Below are 19,288 nucleotides of genomic sequence, written 5' to 3' on the forward strand. Positions count from 1 at the left end.
AGCCATAAGGGTCAGTTTCACCCTTAGCTATAAATACCCCCTCATTTGTACATGCAAAAGACTTTTCACCTCATCTCATCCCTCATAGCCTCAAGAGTCTGTAATATTTTCTTTGAGGAGTAAGTAGTGGCTCCAACTCCCTGCCCATGGGGTTAGTGATGTATGGTGTAACGATGTGTCTTGGAACTTTCACTTAATTCAAAATCTTGCTATCAGGCCAACACATTTTCGCACATGTATTGTAACTGTTGTAAGAATAATATTGAACACTTGTAACCCATGTTGCTTTAACCTGTTTTTAACACTTGAACTCATTCACTTGTTCTAATACATATCTATTAATGAAAATGTGTTGTATATGTTGTTAAAACTATCTCACCCATTGTGGCTAGCCCCCGGGACATCAGACAGACCTTTCACATAAAACTTTCTATAACAATTTTTGCACTTGTGTGGACTCATCCACTGAGTGTTGTACTTGTTATCTTCCCTTGTTTGTTGTGTATGCTGCATCTATGTGGACTGTTCTTCTCAAAGCTGTGCATGTTCTATTGTGTTGTGTGTTCCTAACAGAGTTGGGGCTTCCTCCCAACCAACTTGGGACTCATTCCCACCCTCTCCCTCTATAGTGAAAGAACCATTGACACAAGTAGAACTAACAATCACCAGGCACACAAATGTCACTTCTTGAAGTCAAAGCATACCACTTTCCTATGTTGACAAGCAAGAGTTGATGAAAATATTTAAGATAATGGCAACTGTGCCATCATACCAGATGGGACTCCCACACCAAATGGTGTGAGGTCTAGTTGGGACTTCATATTGTGGTGTTCCCCTGAATGTTGGCAGGTCCAGCACCGTCAACATTTCTGTCGCTAGAAGTAGGGCAACCATTTGTATTTGATGAACATCCTCTTACACTTAATCATCAACTATTTGGTCAAGGGAGTAACTTTCACTCCCTCTCACCTACACATGACTCTGCAGTTGGTTACTTCTCACCTCCCAGGATCGAACACGAAATTTTGTATCATCAACTTTGCTCTATTTGTCCCATCACACGCCAGTTTGCAGAAGCATTCAGACTAATCCCAGGCATAAAACATCTTCCATATGCATCAAGGAAGCCAAAAGACACTCCCAGAGGGGTTGTTGTATCATCAGTGGCAGAAGTAGTTCTTGCAACAATTGAAGGTCTAAGAGAAGCTATTGAAGATGGAGAGGAACCTTCGGTCTTCCGACAAGGGGAACGTGACACCCTCGTGATCTTCATATTAGACTCTAGTACAGGAGGTAGAGGGGAAGGAATCAAAGGACGCAGAGGTGGAGACAAACCAATAGACTCAGAGCGAGAACCACTAGATTCTGAAGGAGAGGAGGAAGAAGAAGAAGAAGAGATGGCTAACCAAAATCTAGAATGGATGACTCAATGACCATTAGCTCTCCCAATTGTCTTGCACAAGATGCCGAAACAAGTGGAGAGAATGAAAATAAAGTTTAACCCTGGGAGCACGATGGAGGCCAAAGATCACTTGGACAACTTCTACCAGCAGCTGAAGACCCTTGAGGTATAGTATGACAACATAGTAAGTAGATTGTTTACATGTACCTTGGACAATCGTGCAACAGTATGGTATCACAACCTTTCACCAAACTTCATACAGAATTGGGGTGCATTCAAACGCATGTTTGTTGAAAATTTTGTTGATGATAAGACCGCAGCCATGCTACTCGAAGAATTGGGAAGCTTGAAGATGGAGGGAAAAGCAAAGGTAAAAGATTTCAATTAGAGTTTTACACGCATATTGATCAAATTTGTAGTGGACACCAAACCTCATGACTCCATCACTGTCAATTACTACACGTCCACACTGTTGACCAGTAGTGCGTAGTTCATCAAGCGAGATGCGAAACCAACTCTATTAGAAAACTATGAAGAGGGTATTGCTGTTGAAAAAGACCCGCACGTGACCGGATCATCAAGGATGATGAACTAATAAAGAACTCCAAAGACGCGAGCAGAAAGCCCGAAGAAATGGTGAGCAAGGGTAGAGACAAGGAAGCAAATGATATTGAAACCTCCACTCACCTCATTAAGAACTTTACAACAGAAGTGTCCAAGCTTAAACAACGGAAAACAGACACATCCACAAGTAGCCATCCATCCAGACAAAGACAGGGAAGCATCTCTTCTGGCAGCAACCGGTTCACTCAAAAACCTACACAGAGCTCTGTGTTCCAAGTCGAATAGTGCACATATCCTAAGTTTTGTTCATTCCATGAAGAACATCACCCCAAGAACTCTTGTTCAGACTAGAAGCGAGTCGTGAACTCTGTATGTATTCATATATTCGACGTGGAAAAAAGTATGTAGGAGCAATCGAAAGACATTGATAATGACAAAGAGGTTGTACCCGATGAAGCATCAAGTTTTGGGCATGTGGTGAATGCATATCAGTGCTCGTAAGCCATGCCAAAGGCGAACATCGAGAAGCAGCCCCAAAAGCAAAATCACCGTTATAATATCAAGAGTAAAGGGATACCCCCGCTTACACCCATAGTATGCATGTCAAATATATAAATCTTGTTTGTCCCAGGAATTTTAACTCTCTAAGAAGTCAAATTTTCAATTCTTAATGAATGGTTTAGGGTCCCTTCATTAACTTCATTATGTGGAAACATGTTATTTGACTACACATAGTCAAACCCTTCATTAACCTTTAATTAGGACTTAATTCAACCCACTTTAACCAGTGATTAATCCTTACCCGCGCATATTAACCATACCCACTCTTAACTTTGGTTATGCGTAAACTTAACCCATAAACCTTTATCCCCTTTAATTCTATTATAACCCTCTTATAATGGGAGTATACACAAACACAAGGGAACTTACATTTTCCACTTTTCCATAGACTTGGCATGTTTATCGATGCTTACCTTTATTAGGCTCATTCTTCACCATAGATTTCCCTCCATCATATCTGATGGTTGATGAATTTTCCCGATCAATCAAACTTGCACGACAATCCTCCACCGTCGATCAACTCACGCTAGATCCAACGACTATCAGAGATTTTGGGTGGACAAATAGCATGGAGAATACCCACCCAATAAAGTGGTTTTCTCTCTCCACACTCGTGCTATGTGTCAATCGATAAGTGGAATCGAGTGACTACCCTCTAATACCACTTACCACTTTTTCTCCGTTCGATAACCCACTTTTGCTTATAAATCCACCTTTCCTATTGGTTAACATCCGGACTTGTTCATGCCCGATGATCATATATCTTAAACCATCGACGACTGCAACGGCTCCTCCAAATTCCTCTTCCACCAGTGCTTCTGGTTAATCTCCACCATTCACTCCTTGATTCCAATCTACGTGATTTAATCTTAGCCGCTTACCATCTGACAAACTCGTCTGTTGATCTTCGAGATCCAACGGCTCCTATGCATCGATGACTCGCATCTTCTTCGTCCCTTTTCTTTGACTTTAGTTCATTTGTTTAGTGTTTTTCCCATGGTTTTGGGTTTTCTTCAAAGGTTTTGTAATTTCTCTTCCACTGCTCAACTCAATCCTAGGTTTGACCACTGCAAATTCTCACATCGCAGTCTCTCCAGAGATTCACTCTGATCCTTCAACTGGATTCAAAGACCCACTATGGTTCCTTTAAATCATTCTCCTCCTCTGTGTAGTTCTACAAAACTCTGCCTACAACCTCTGTTACAGAACCTACGAATTCACATATAATTCATTCATTAAATACTCATTTCACACACTTACACAGTTATGGAATAAACCTCTGTATATATAAGTATAAACAACTGATTACATATCGAGACTTTCTGTCTCTCAGGCCTAATCTTCAATAACAGTGCCCTCTCCCTTTTACTATCTGCATGTAGGCTTATATTTATACCAGAAAGGTTCTGTTGAACTAATTCTGGTTCAGATCCTTAATCTACTGAACTAACTCCTAAATGTCCTCTAAGTCCACTTCTAACTCCAGTTAATCCCTAAGAACTCTCTCTAGTACCTTGAATCATGAAACTAACTAGAGAGTTATAATTGACTTCTAATTCTCTCACCATTATTAACCACTCGTGTTCTCCTTCATTTGAGAGAATTTACAAACATCCTCACAACATCTAATTAATTCTTATCCTACCCACTCAAAGGCCTAAATATTACATTAACTTAACACTTAGGAAACCAACTTCCCTAAAACACATGACCCCCTATGTCTACTAGAATACAATGATTTTCCTTGGATTGAATGCTCCTGCATAAGACTCCCAAAGTAGAAAATATGCATGATCTCCTGATCATGTGTCTTCATAAGTTGATAGAAAACCTCTAGGGTCTCGAACTTTAGTTTGTAGTTACCCAAATTCCTTGCATCTTTGTTGATGTTGTATGTTTGTTGTATTCTATTTCATCTTCCTCTCCTTGTCAATCAGGTTCAAGTTCTGATTGATCATCCTTCCTATTGCTATCAATTTCCTCCACATGGACTGTTTCATCATCAACTGCCATAATTCTTCAATCTCTGTCTCTAGTTCATCCTTGGACTGGTCCATATTCTGCCTCTTACTTCTTCCTCTTTCTCTTTGCTTCAGGTTGTTGCTATTGTCCACTAACTCTTCAAACTGTTGTTGGTTACTTTCACTTTGTAGTTGCTGGTTTACTTTTTCTTCTACTTTTGCTCTTTCTCTTGCTCCAACTTTTGTTGCCTCCCTTTCATCCTTACCCTCTTTCGTGATTATTTATGTCTACATTGAATCATGACTTTCCAGCAATTGAGCATCTCTGTTCCATGGATTAAATTCCTCCATAGAATCTTCTTCTTTCATTTTTATTTAGCTGCTCATTTGTGCCAAATTTCCTCCAGCAACTGCAACTAAACCTGCACTCACAAAACAATTGTTAAAATAAAAAACATAAGGCTTATGTGCCTTATCTTCCTTTGGCAACAATTCAGTTTGCTACTCTGTTTCTTTCTCCTCTGTCAACACATCAGTATGCTAATTCAACCTCTTTAAATAATTCTCTAAAGAACTCTTAAGACTGTCATCTAGTCTCTCTTCCACATCATCTGCTCTAATGATGTCTTCCTACTCTTGTCCACTATAGTGAACTCCTTCCTCTGCAATCACACTATCATACTCTGAATTTCCCAGCAAATATTCCAGCAATGCAATTTCTCTGTGACACTTCACAAGTACTTCATCATCACTTATAATCCCTGCATTTATAAACGAATTGTCAGTTTGAAAATTACAAGGCTTAACAGTTTCAACTATTGTTTCACATATCAGTTCTTCAAACTAAACTTCATCTCTTTTTCCCACAAGAAATTGTCCCTGTGTTGTAACAGTTTCATTACTAAGTTCTTTCTACTGCAATAAGTCACTGCCTTCCTCATTCAAGAGATATTCTCCCTTATCCTTTACTCCATAGTATTCATCTTCTGAAAGATACTTTTCCATACTTTTGACAGCTTCAAAAGATTGTTCATCCTCTGCAAAACCCTCCTTTGTTAGTGACCAATCATCAGATGTTCCTTCTCCCAAGGTTAAATCCTTTGCATAGGTTTCTTCCTTCTTAACATCTTTCAGTAGATGTCCTTCTTTTCTACTGACTGTCTCAACAACTTCCATGGATGATTCCATTGTGCCTATCATCATGGTGAACTAACGATCCTTTACTATGTTTTCAGCTAACATAGTCTCTTCTTCTAGTTTTCCTTTAATCTCTTGTTGTTTACCTTCTCCAAGAGCTATCCTTGTCTCACCATCTGCATTAATATTCTCCTGCATTTGTTCTGCATCTACAAACAAACTATCAATTTTAAAAACATAAGACCCTGTGGTCCCACTTGATGTTTTAGCCATCATATCTCCTTACTGTTCCAAGTTCTCTTTATGACTCGAAAATTTTCCGATGGTCTCCTCTTCAATCTCCTCAAGCCCTTCACTTGGTTGCTTGATATCTTTCCCCAACTCTTTATGAGGCCTATCTATTACATCTTCTTCCAAAACAGAATTTAGATTCTGCTTGTCTTCTTCCTCCTTTATGATAATATCAGCAAATTGTCCTTCACATGTTTCACCTGCAAACATAAACAAATTGTCAGATTTAAAACCTTCTGACCCTTTGGCTTCACTTGAAGTTTTAGTCTTCAATTCTTCATCTTCACTCAAAACTTCACCCTGTTATGCTTCACAAATGGACACTTCCATTTTCATTTCCAACTCAACTTCTCTAAGTTTTTCCATCATCCACTTCACTTGCCTCTGTTGTAGCCTTCTCTGCAACTTATGCCACTTCATTGGCTTCTTCCTCAAGACCCAACCTTATCTCTAGCTTTCCTCTAGTATCATCATCAATACATTGAGTTGTCCTTTCATCTCCACAATTTCCTCTTGACTCATCCTCTTGCCATTTGCCTTGGCATCCTCTTTCTTCATCTTTCTTCTGTTGTGGTCTTCCTCAGAACCTCTGCTATGACTATCAGTAGCCATCTTATTCTCCTCTCTCTTCATGATCTCCTCACTCACTCACTATGAGTTGCATTAAAGCCTCTGCAAAAACAAGTCCTCCTTGTTGTAGCTTACCTCACCAAGCTTTCCTCTATACTTGGTCTTTTGGCAAGCACTTGGTTCTCTATCTTTGGAACCTCCTTTGAGCACTTCTCTCTGCTCCTTCTAGGCTTCAACTCTTCTGCATCTCCTAGGAACACAATTGTCCTCTTGTATTTCAATCACCATAAAATACTTGGTTCTGACCACTTCTTCTTTCACTTAGAAAGTCTTACTAGCTTCCTTCATTACCTTCGCAATTCTACCCACATCCTTTGTGGAATTGCCTTTGTGAGCTGCAACAATACCTCTGAAGTAACAAGTCTCCTTCTAGCTATATATGCCTCACTAAGCTTCTCTCCTCTTCTGAGCTCAGTCTCTTAGCATTTCTCTGGTTCTTTCCTCTCGAACCAATTCAGGCACTCTTTCTCTAGATGTTGCAACCTTCTCACCTTATTTTGTTGTTATCTATGCATCGATGTACAACCACACATTCTCCAATCAAATCAAAACAGAACATATCACCTCACCTTAAAAATCTCTGCATGATCTTGTTCCACCATTCCACCTATACCTTGAATGGATTGCCCTCTATTTCTTGCATCTGCAAGTTCTGCTACACATCACCTCTTTGTGCCTACTTTCTATTAGATTAGAATCTAATCCTTCCCTGCCTGCATAAACATCTTTGGCACATAACTTTCTTCTCAATTCTTTCACATAGAATTTATTTGTTTTGTTTTAACACCAATTGTTTCAATTGCAATTCTTCTCTGATACCAAATGATGCAGGGATACCCCTGCTTACACCCACAGTATGCGTGTCAAATGCATAAATCCTATATGTCCCAGGAATTTTAACTCTCTAAGAAGTCAAATTTTAAATTCTTAATGAATAGTTTAAGGTCCCTTCATTAACTTCATTATGTGGAAACATGTTATTTGACTACACATAGTCAAACCCTTCATTAACCTTTAATTATGACTTCATTCAACCCACTTTAACCGGTGATTAATCCTTACCCATGCATATTAACCATACCCACTCTTAACTTTGGTTATGTGTAAACTTAACCCATAAACCTTTATCCCCTTTAATTCTATTATAACCCTCTTATAATGGGAATATACACAAACACACGGGATCTTACATTTTCCGCTTTTCCATAGCCTTGGCATATTTATCAATGCTTACCTTTATTAGGCTCATTCTCCACCATAGATTTCCCTCCATCAAATCTGACTGTTCATGGCTTTTCCCGATCAATCAAACTTGTGCGACAATCCTCAACCATCGATCAACTCGCGCTAGATCCAATGGCTATCAGATATTTTGGGTGGACAAATGGCATGGAGAATACCCTCCTGATAAAGCGGTTTTCTCTCTCCACCCTCGTGCTACGTGTCAATCGATAAGTGGAATCGAGTGACTACCCTCTAATACCACTTACCACTTTTTCTCTATCCGATAACCTGCTTTTGCTTATAAATCCGCCTTTCCTCTTGGTTAACGTCTAGACTTGTTTGCGCCCGATGACCGTAGATCTTCAACTATCGATGGCTATGACGACTCCTCCATATTCCTCTTCCACTAGTGCTTTTGGTTAATCTCCACCGTTCACTCCTTGATTCCAATCTAAGCGATTTAATCTTGTACGCTTATCATCTGACAAACTCGTCCGTTGATTTCCGAGATCCAACGGCTCTTATGCATCGATGACTCACCTCTTCTTCATCCCTTTGCTTTGACTTTAATTCATTTTTTTAGTGTTTTTCCCATGGTTTTGGGTTTTCTTCAAAAGTTTCACACTTTCGCTTCCGCTGCTCAACTCACTCCTGAGCTTGACCTCTGCGAATTCTCACATCGCAGTCTCTCCAGAGCTTCACTCTGATCCTTCAACTAGATTCAAAGACTGATTATCATTCCTCTGAATCATTCTCCTTCTCTGTGTAGTTCTACAGAACTCTTCCTTCAACCTCTATTACAGAACCTACGAATTCACATATAATCCATTCGTTAAATACTCATTTCACACACTTACACAGCTATGGAATAAACCTCTTTATATATAAGTATAAACAATTGATTACATATCGAGACTCTTTGTCTCTCAGACCTGATCTTCAATATCAGTGGCCTCTCCCTTTTACACTCTGCCTGTAGGTGTATATTTATACCAGAAAGGTTTTTTTGAACTAATTCTGCTTCAGATCCTTAATCTACTGAACTGACTCCTAAATTTCCTCTAAGTCCACTTCTAACTCCAGTTAATCCCTAAGAACTCTCTCTAGTTCCTCAAATCATGAAACTACCTAGAGAGTTATAATTGACTTCTAACTCTCTTATCATTATTAACAACTCATGTTCTCCTTCATTCGAGAGCATTTACAAACATCCTCACAACATCTAATTAATTCTTATCCTACTCACTCAAAATCCTAAATATTACATTAACACTTAGGAAACTAACTTCCCTAAAACACATGACCCCCTTATGTCTACTAAAATACAATGATTTTCCTTGGATTGAATGATCCTGCATCACTGCCCCAAAGCAGAAGACACAAAACAAGTCCGAGAAGACAGCAGTAGAGAAGAGTACATCCATGAGCAGCAAACTGAAAAACACTATGTTGGACAACACGAACATTCGTTCTACCCCAAACACCTTGGTGAGTCTACCACCTCTAGAGTACAACGTTATAGATGACATGAATAAAAATTGAGCGAACATCCACTTGTTTGAGTTAGCCAAGATCTAGAGTCAGTGAGACATCCTGCTGTGCACATTGGGATAGACAGCAATGGGCAGCACATCATCTACCAGCAAGGGAGTAAGCACACCTCTCGGATCACTTTCTACTACGCTCAACACACTCTAGATGGAAGAAGAAAACTCAGGTTGCCCTCCATTCTTTCTATCATTTGAAATTTTTAAGTACAATCTTCACAACTTCTTGGTTGATTTCGGTGTGGCAGCCAACATCATGTTGCTCTCCATTGCGAAGAAGATTAATGTACAATGGAGTGAGACATTCGCGAGATTGATCCAACTTGATCAAACATTGATACCAGCCATTGGTGAACTGTGAGACATAATCATCCGGCTATCTAATGACTGTCGAGTCCACCAATGCATCAACATAGTGTTTGTGGACATATCAAAAGCATACGGTCTGCTACTAAGCAGGGACTGGTCCAGCAAGTTGGATGGATATTTTTCTACAGACTGGTACCACATGTGTCTTCCATACAAGGTCCAATACAACCAAATATGGGTATTGTCCAAGAGGCATATGGAGCACAATGCCACTCCCCTTAATGGAAAGAATGAAACGTTGGCCTTCGTAGAACTCATGTTTGGCAACTGCCTCTTGGAAACAATGTTCGGGTGTTACCCTGCATAGCCAGCTCCAACCCCACCAGACACACAGTTGGGCCTCCTTCCTTTCCCAAATGATGGAAATGATATATGTATAGCACATTGTAACATTATTAGTAGTAGCAATGGCAACAAAAATAGCAACAGTACAAGTGCGTTAAACGGTCCGTGTACAGACGAGTTGCGGACCATATATTTTTATGAGTCAAAGACACAAGACAACTCAAGGGTCGGGTGCATCCTGGTTGATCCAAATAATAAAAAACACATGATTTCAAGTTGCTTGGAGTTTGAGTGCACAAACAATTTTGTTGAGTACGAAGCACTCCTGTTGGGCTTACAAAAATCCATTAGCCTCAACATGGTCGCATGCAAAGTGGTAGGTGATTCAGAAACAGTAGTATGACAGATACTGCACTTCATGAACACCGTTGATGTTTTCATGGACACAAAAACTGGTGAAGATGAGCACGAGCATCCCCTGAAAACTCCTGTTGATGGAAAGAAAGGCAACCTCATCCCCAATGGTGCGGTTTCTCTCAACAAGCTCTACGACTTGCAAAACCACTGTCAAGGGCCCAAAAATAGCAGAACCCACAGGTCCACCACAATGAATGAACAAGCAACCTCGGAACCAATCATGATCCGAAGATAGTCAGTCTCACTGCAAACTGCACACTGCAGCAGCGACAAGCCATTGTTCGATTGATCAAACAATACTGAGATGTGTCCGTGTGGGTATATGTTGACCTGAGTACACATGACACACAAATGATCCAACATGGGATTCCAAGCAAAGGAGGATCCAAGCCATGGCAACAAAAGCTAGATAAAACACATACGTCTCTTGAAGCTCTTATACATAAACAATTGACTAAGTTATTAGATGTTTGGATTACTTACAAAGTTCATCACTATACATGGATTTCTAATTTAAGTCATGTACATAAGAAATCTGGGGAAAGCTGCTTGTACATTGATTTCAGAAACTTAAACCATTCCCGGAATAAAAACTACCCCGTGCCATCATCAGAGCCTATGTTGCATGTAGCATCTAAAGTAGTATTGTCATTTTCACCTAAAGGTCTTTCAGGATACCACTAGGTTCCGATAGCGAAACCCAATAATCTTATACTAGTCAATGAGAAGCTTGACCCACACACATACCATCCGTAATCACTTGACGGGAGGGTGGACAACCTTCCTATCAACGGCCAAGATCTCGAGCATCACTTTTAGTAGGTCGGGCCGCACCTCATTCCATGTACATAATATGCTTACTTCTTGTTGTTCTCATTTTGTTTGCCTCGCTTACTACCTTTGTTTTGTTTGTTTTGTTCTGCTTGCTATTTTTGTTTATGTTTGTTTTATTTTCTTGATATCTTACTATTTTTGTTTCTGGAAATAAGTGTTACCAATTACTACATTCTGGCTTTTTAATAGAGTATGTGGTTGATATTTGAAGAAACTTATGACACTACAACACTTGGTCAGTCTTGTGTCTGTCTTCTCTATCCTTGGTTATAACCTTCGGCCAATAAAGTCTTGAAGGAAAATAAGAGACATCTGCAAGTGAAGTTTTGTTCCAACCATGAACCTGTTTCCACACTAGAAAGCCCCATGCCTGCACTTAGCCTTCTTCTCTGTTTGTTTAAGCTCATCTAACTAGTAGAAACAGAGAAGGGGAAAATTTAAAAGAGAAATCATATGTCAGAGGTATTACATGATTCTCTAAAGGAGCAACCTCTTCTACTCCAAATAAGTTGAGATCCCTCTTCTGCCCCAAAAATAAATAAGTTCCTATGCACAGTCTTATTCAAAACAATACAAAGGCGAAAGAAGAGAAAGGCTCACTACGCAGAGAGGTGAAGCATGCAACTCCACCAGGGTACTGACCAAGCTCGCTAGTAGTGGAGTAATGCGTGTATTCTTGCGTGACTCCACGGGATAGTGTCCAGATATGCTGGCAGCGAAGCAACACTAGAGATGAAAACTTATACTCTAAAAATCTTAGACTCGCGAGCTAAACTACCCTTCCCGAATTCGAGACACTGTGATCAAGCTGAAATTTTGATTGTGTTTAACTGAGTTGGCAAAATATGAACCATGTATGTCCATGGGGTAAGTGGGGAAACTGAAGTAACCCACACAATGATTTAATACTGCTAGAAAGACCAAGGCCGTGTGCTATCAATGAACCGAAACAGAGAAGCTGGAGTTCTACCAGTGTGTCGCCAAGTGTTATAGCACTGCAACCACCCTCCAAAATTTTGACCTACACCCAATTTCAGAGCCTCCCTTGAGAGTTTCACATGATGACTGCACACACTCAGATTCACTCCATGAGCTTGTGTGAGTCTTTGCACCCACCTTGCTTGTTCATTTCACCCAAGCTTTTGCATTTTAATGTCAAAGTCATGCTTGCGACCATGTTATGGTCATGCTCAAAGTCTTCGCTTCATGTGCACATGTTGTGTTCGCTATGGAAACATTTGTCACACTTAGACACAGAGTCACATACACTATCGCGCAAGCGCCGTCATTGTCGACCAATGATCAATCACAAATCTTGTGCTTGTCGCCCACACCATCGATCAATCATGTTGAGCATGTGTGTCTGGATGGTTTGAGTCGTCTCGTCGTCGAGTCATGTAATTGTGTGTTTGGAGGATCACATATGCTTCTTTCACTGGTTCACAAACTTAGTCATTCCACTGAAGTTCTAATGACCGGACTCCCCTTTGACAGTTGGACCATCACCGCACCATCGACTTGATCGAATGTCACCCATAACAGCGCAGAAGCACCAAGAAATCCATTTCAAGCTGCGCTACCCACATGAAAATCAATCGGCCTTCATGCTAGTCAACCAGAGAGTTTGACCCGACAGCCACCCCGGGACTGACTCCCCTCAAAAATTGCATAGAGGCTACAGACCTTGTCTGCTCCGCTGACAGGGAAAATTGCATAGACATTCTAGACAGACACCCGGCTCCTATCTATGTCTCCCTCAGAAAATTACACATTGTTTCCAGCCAGACCTTCCGAGAGTCGACCAGCTGCGCACCAAGAAAAGTGCGCATTTTTCATGAGCAATTCCTCTGCTGCCCAGCAGTTTGCTCAGCTAGGGAATTCCATAGAGGATATTAGCAAGCCAACCTCCCAGCATCAGCGTAGCTTTCCGCACAAGAAACTCCCAGCAGCCGACTGAGAGTTGCCCTCAGGAATTGCTTAGTTTTGGCTACCAAGATCCAGAATCTGACTGCCAGTTCCCCTAAAAAATTGTGCAGTTTTTGCTATCAGGGACCCAGCAGCTAACTACCAGTTCCCCTTAGAAATTGTGCAATTTTTGCTGCCAGTTCCCTCCAGGAATTGCGCAGTTTTGGATGCCAGGCACCCACTACCCACACATTCCAAAAATTGCGCATATTTTTCCTGCCCAGCCTTCTTGTAGCCTGGACTGTCCCTCCCAGAAACTGCGGAATTTTATCCTCCAGTTGAGTCAGACCCCACAGATATTCAATGTCAATCTGGATTTCCCATCTTCATCACCCAGTAGCTCTTGTGCAATTCTCATCAGAAATTCCCAGAGCCTCCATCCTACCTCGTAACCTTGTTACCTCTCCCAGTCACCTGCATCCGAAATTAACATGCATCATGGTAGACTAGGAGGATTTTAGATTTGATGTCATCTCGTAATGAGTGACTATAGATACATGTACATAAACGAACATGGTGCAATGACGGATGGGATGAATGAAGGGAGCACATGCAGAAGGACAGGTTCACCAATAGATGAACACACGATGCAAGCAGAGAGATGTGCACACGAGTAGATGATCATGCAAATATGTATTCACGAACGGATGGACGAGCAAACATGCAATATTTGCTCACGTACGGATGGACGGACGAACATGCACCTTTCACAAATAGAGGAACCTGTCAAGCTTACCAATATGGAAGCAGTGAGCAATGTGTGAATGCGACATCAAGCGAACCAATGACCATCTAAGACTCCACGCACTTTTCCATGCGGAGGTGAAGCTAGGACACACCATGACGACATCCATCACCCAACAACACTATAGCTCAACATGCACACCAACTCTAGCACGAATGTACCAGCACTGTCATGTCGAGTCATGTCGTCCACATCTCTACTGTGGGCCATACTTTCAACCAATATAATGTAACGTGGAACTCCAAGAGACTCACTTATTGTATGAAGAGTCATGTAAAGTCGAAAAGTCATGGAAGTCAAATAGTCATGAGGGTAGTCGAACAACCATAAGGTTTAGTTTCACCCTTGGCTATCAATACCCCCTCATTTGTACATGTAAACGAATTTTCTCCTCAACTCCTCCCACATAGCCTCGAGAGTCTGTAATCTTTTTTTTGAGGAAGAATTAGTGGCTCAAACACCTCATTCACAGGGTTAGTGATTATGGTGTAACAATGTGTCTTGGAAATTTCACTTAATTTAGAAGCCTGCTAACAAGCCAACACATTTTCACACATGTATTGTAACTATTGTAAGACTAATCTTGAACACTTTTAATGCATGTTGCTTTAACCTGTGTTTAACACTTGAACTCATTCACTTGTTGTAGTACATATCTATTAATGAAAATGTGTTCTATATGTTTTTAATGATGTCTCACCTGTGACGGCTACCCCCCCCGAACATCAGACAGAACTTTCACATAAAACTTGCTATAAAAACCATTGCACTCATGCAGACTCATCTGCTGAGTGTTGTACATGTTATCTTCCCTTATGTGTTATGATTGTCGTAACTATGGGGACTATTATTCTAGAAGTTGTGCACATCTTATTGAGTTGTGTGTTCCTAAAAGAGTTGGGGCTTCCTCCCAACTGACTTGGGACACACTCACACCATCTCCTTCTACAGTGAAAGAACCATTGACACAAGTAACACTAACAATCACCAGGCACGCGAACCTCACTTCTCAAAGATAAAGAAATCCACTCTCTTGTGCTGACAAGCAAGAGTTGAGGCAAATCTTTAAGATAATGGAAACTGGGCCATCATATCGGATGGGATTCCCACACCAAATGGTGTGAGGTCTAGTTGGGACTTCATACCGGGGTGATCCCCTAAATGTTGGTAGGTCCAACACCATCAACAGTTTGTACTATTGGGTTTACAATATCTGGTTTATATTGGGGCTTATAATATTCGATTTATAACATTTAGGTTCATTATATTTGGTTTATAGCATTGGTTTATAACATTAGGGTTTGTAATATTTTGTTTATACTATTTGGTTTATAATATTTGGTTTAATTGGTTTACACTATTCAATTTATATTGGGGTTTAATCACGTATTATTATTATTAATGAATATTAATAATCAAACATTGTCAAAGAGATTGAACCTTTATAAAATTCATTTATAACATTGAGGCTTATAAAATTTGGTTTGTAACATTGGAGTTTTATAATATTTGGCTTATATTGGGGTTTAATTGCCTATTATTATTAATAGTTAAACATGGTCAACCATATTAGTTAAACATAGACAAAGAATGTCAACTTTTAAAGTCGATGTTTAAATAATTGACCATAACCTTCAACTTTAGTCAAACGTAATTCCTATTAATATTATCGACGAATATTCATAATCAAATACATTTTGATGTCTGAATGCAATAGAAATCTATCCAACATCGCATTTTGACAAACATTGTCACAATCTTACATTACATTGCAATATATCCAATGTCACATTACGACATTACCAACTTAGTAAACCACATTTACTAATGTGGTTCAGTATGTTTGACTATGTTTGTTGACTATCTTTAACAGTCAACACTCTTCAACTTTAGTCAAACATAATTTCCTACTATTATTATTAATTAATATTAATAGTGAAACATAGTCAACGAGATTAGTCAACAAAGTCAAACATAGTCAACCTTTATAGTTATTGTTTAAATTGTTGGTGATGATCAAACATTGTTGTAAAAAGACAATTGTTGTCATGATGTTACATTGCATTGTAATTTATCCAATGTTGTATTTCGGGATTACAAAATTGTGGTTTAATGTTAGTGTTTATAATCTTTGGTTTAATATTAGGGTTTAATATTGAGTTTATAATATTGGGTTTATAATATTTGTTTTATAACATATGAGTTTATAATATTTGGTTTATAACATTTGGATTTATAATATTTCATTTATAACATTGGCATTTATAACATTGGTTTATAATATTTGGTTTATAACGTCTGGGTTTATAATATTCGGTTTATAATATTTGGTTTATATTGGGGTTAAATCACATATTATTATTATTGATTAGTAGTAATAGTCCAACATAGTCAACCACTTTAGTCAAACATTCAAAGAAAGTCAAACTTTATTTTCAATGTTTGAATAGTTGATGCTAATATTTAACTTCAATCAAGCATAATCTCTTATTAATATTGATAATAAAATATGTTGTGACATTCGAATGGGATAGAATTCTATTCAACATTGCATTGTGACAAACATTGTGAAAATATGCCAATCATTATCATAATCAAATATGTTTTGATGTCTGAATGCAATAGAAATCTATCCAACATCGCATTGTGACAAACATTGTCACAATCTTACATTACATTGCAATATATCCAATGTCACATTACGACATTACCAAATTAGTAAACCACATTTACTAATGTGGTTCAGTATGTTTGACTATGTTTGTTGACTATCTTTGACAGTCAACACTCTTCAACTTTAGTCAAACATAATTTCCTACTATTATTATTAATTAATATTAATAGTGAAACATAGTCAACGAGATTAGTCAACGAAGTCAAACATAGTCAACCTTTATAGTTATTGTTTAAATTGTTGGTGATGATCAAACATTGTTGTAAAGAGACAATCGTTGTCATGATGTTACATTGCATTGTAATTTATCCAATGTTGTATTTCAGGATTACAAAATTGTGGTTTAATGTTAGGGTTTATAATCTTTGGTTTAATATTAGGGTTTAATATTGAGTTTATAATATTGGGTTTATAATATTTGTTTTATAACATCTGGGTTTATAATATTTGGTTGATAACATTAGGGTTTATAATATTTGATTTATAACATTGGGGCATTTATAACATTGGTTTATAATATTTGGTTTATAACATCTAGGTTTATAATATTCGGTTTATAATATTTGAATTATAACATTGGGGCATTTATAACATTGGTTTATAATATTTGGTTTATATTGGGGTTAAATCGCATATTATTATTATTATTGATTAGTAGTAATAGTCAAACATAGTCAACCACTTTAGTCAAACATTCAAAGAAAGTCAACCTTTATTTTCAATGTTTGAATAGTTGATGCTAATATTTAACTTCAATCAAGTGTAATCTCTTATTAATATTATTAATTAATATTGATAATAAAATATGTTGTGACATTCGAATGGGATAGAATTCTATTCAACATTGCATTGTGACAAACATTGTGAAAGTATGCCAATCATTATCACAATCTTACATTACATTGCAATTTATCCAATGTCACATTGTGACATCACAAAATTGGTCAACCACATTTTCTAATGCAGTTGACTATGTTTGAAAACCAACACTCTTCGACTTCAATCAAACATGATTCCCTATTATTATTATTAATTAATACTAATAGTGAAACATAGTCAACCATTAGGCAACAAAAGTCAACCTTTATAGTCACCTTTTAAATTGTTGACCATGATAAAACATTGTTGCAATGAGAAAATCATTGTTGCAATCTTACATTACATTGCAATTTATCCAATGTCACATTTCAACATTACAAATTTGGAGTTTAATATTAGGGTTTAATATTGAGTTTATAACATTAGGTTTATAATGTTTGGTTTATATCATTGGGCCTTATAACATTATTTTAACATTTGGTTCATAACATTGGGGCTTATAACATTAGTTTATAATATTTGGTTTATTTGGTTTATAACATTGGGGCTTATAATATTTTTTCTATTTGGATTTATAATATTGGGTTATATATATATATATATATATATATATATATAATAAAATTAATATTAATATTAATTATTTATTAATGTAAATATATATTCCAAATTGTAATTATAGTAATTATAGTATATAAATATATAACATATAATTATTCATTAATATAAATATGTATTCTACTTTATAATTATAATAATTATTGTATATAAATATATTGCTATATACATTAAATATATGCTTAAAAAATATTGATATTTATATTAATCGTTCAACATAAGACAAGGGTGAGAAAAATTATTGTTATTGGTAATAAGCCTATGCTGCTATTATATTATATGTTATTTATGTTATATATGTTATTTATGTTATATATTGAAATACAATAATATAATGTTATATTACTAGAAATTTACCCTAAAGGTGCAAAGGTTTACTAAAGGAATAAAAGATTTGGGATGATCATCTTGCCATGGACAGAGCCCACTATTGAATGCATGCACATAAGGTTCATCGAACCCTCCAATGCAAGTGTGAGGAGGCAATCCAACATATACATGAGCACAAAGTGTTGACATAACTTACCCAAGGTGTCGTACACTCGACTATTTGTCTTTCTCTAACACATGACACTGCTAGTCCTCGGTTTCTGCGAAGGCTTGAAAAATCGGGCAAGGTCTATCAACACTCAATGTTCATGCACAGGTTGCAAGCAATGGGCTTGCCTCGTGGTGCTTGCATTATAGAGTTTGGGAGACCCTATGTGCATGCATTCAATAGTCGACTTTGTTTGTGGCAACATTATCTTCCCAAATGCTATATTCCTTCAGTGTATCTTTACACCTTTAGGGGAAATTGCTAGTTAACATTTACTTTGTATGCATAAAAAACATTGAATGGAAGGATTTGGTTGAAGAATATTGTCATGGGAAGGTGGGGTGAACTCGTGAGACATATTATTGAATAAAACACACAAGGTTGAAACCAATGCACCAAAATATGTTATGCTTTTGTGCAAAGGTAAGGTGAATGACCATGACTAGATTTCTCACTTTGTGTCATTTGGTCCACACCACTTTCGAAAACTTGAAGTAAAATAATAGTATGATGACCTAAAGCATAACCCAACCAATGAAGGTTACAAAGTCAATTATGTGGCTAGAGTTTGGAAAAAATTCATGAAGAATATGAGTTTGAGCTTCGATGACATGGAAGTCATCTGGGATGATATGGTTAAAGATATCAAAGTGAAGCAACCACAACTTGAGAGTTTCTATGACTAGCCTAATGTTGACAATGTACCT

General features: G+C 37.9%; 1 pseudogene; it reads left to right on the plus strand.

The window, feature by feature from the left end:
- Window positions 1–2,035: 2,035 nt before the first annotated feature.
- The window catches only part of LOC149220285 (purple acid phosphatase 22-like), an 85,400-nt pseudogene continuing 68,147 nt past the window's right edge, over window positions 2,036–19,288 (plus strand).

Source organism: Pinus tabuliformis, chromosome Q (assembly GCF_031772625.1).
Source record: "Pinus tabuliformis cultivar Carrire ecotype Pingquan chromosome Q, CPIR1, whole genome shotgun sequence".
In the NCBI taxonomy this organism is placed as follows: domain Eukaryota; kingdom Viridiplantae; phylum Streptophyta; class Pinopsida; order Pinales; family Pinaceae; genus Pinus; species Pinus tabuliformis.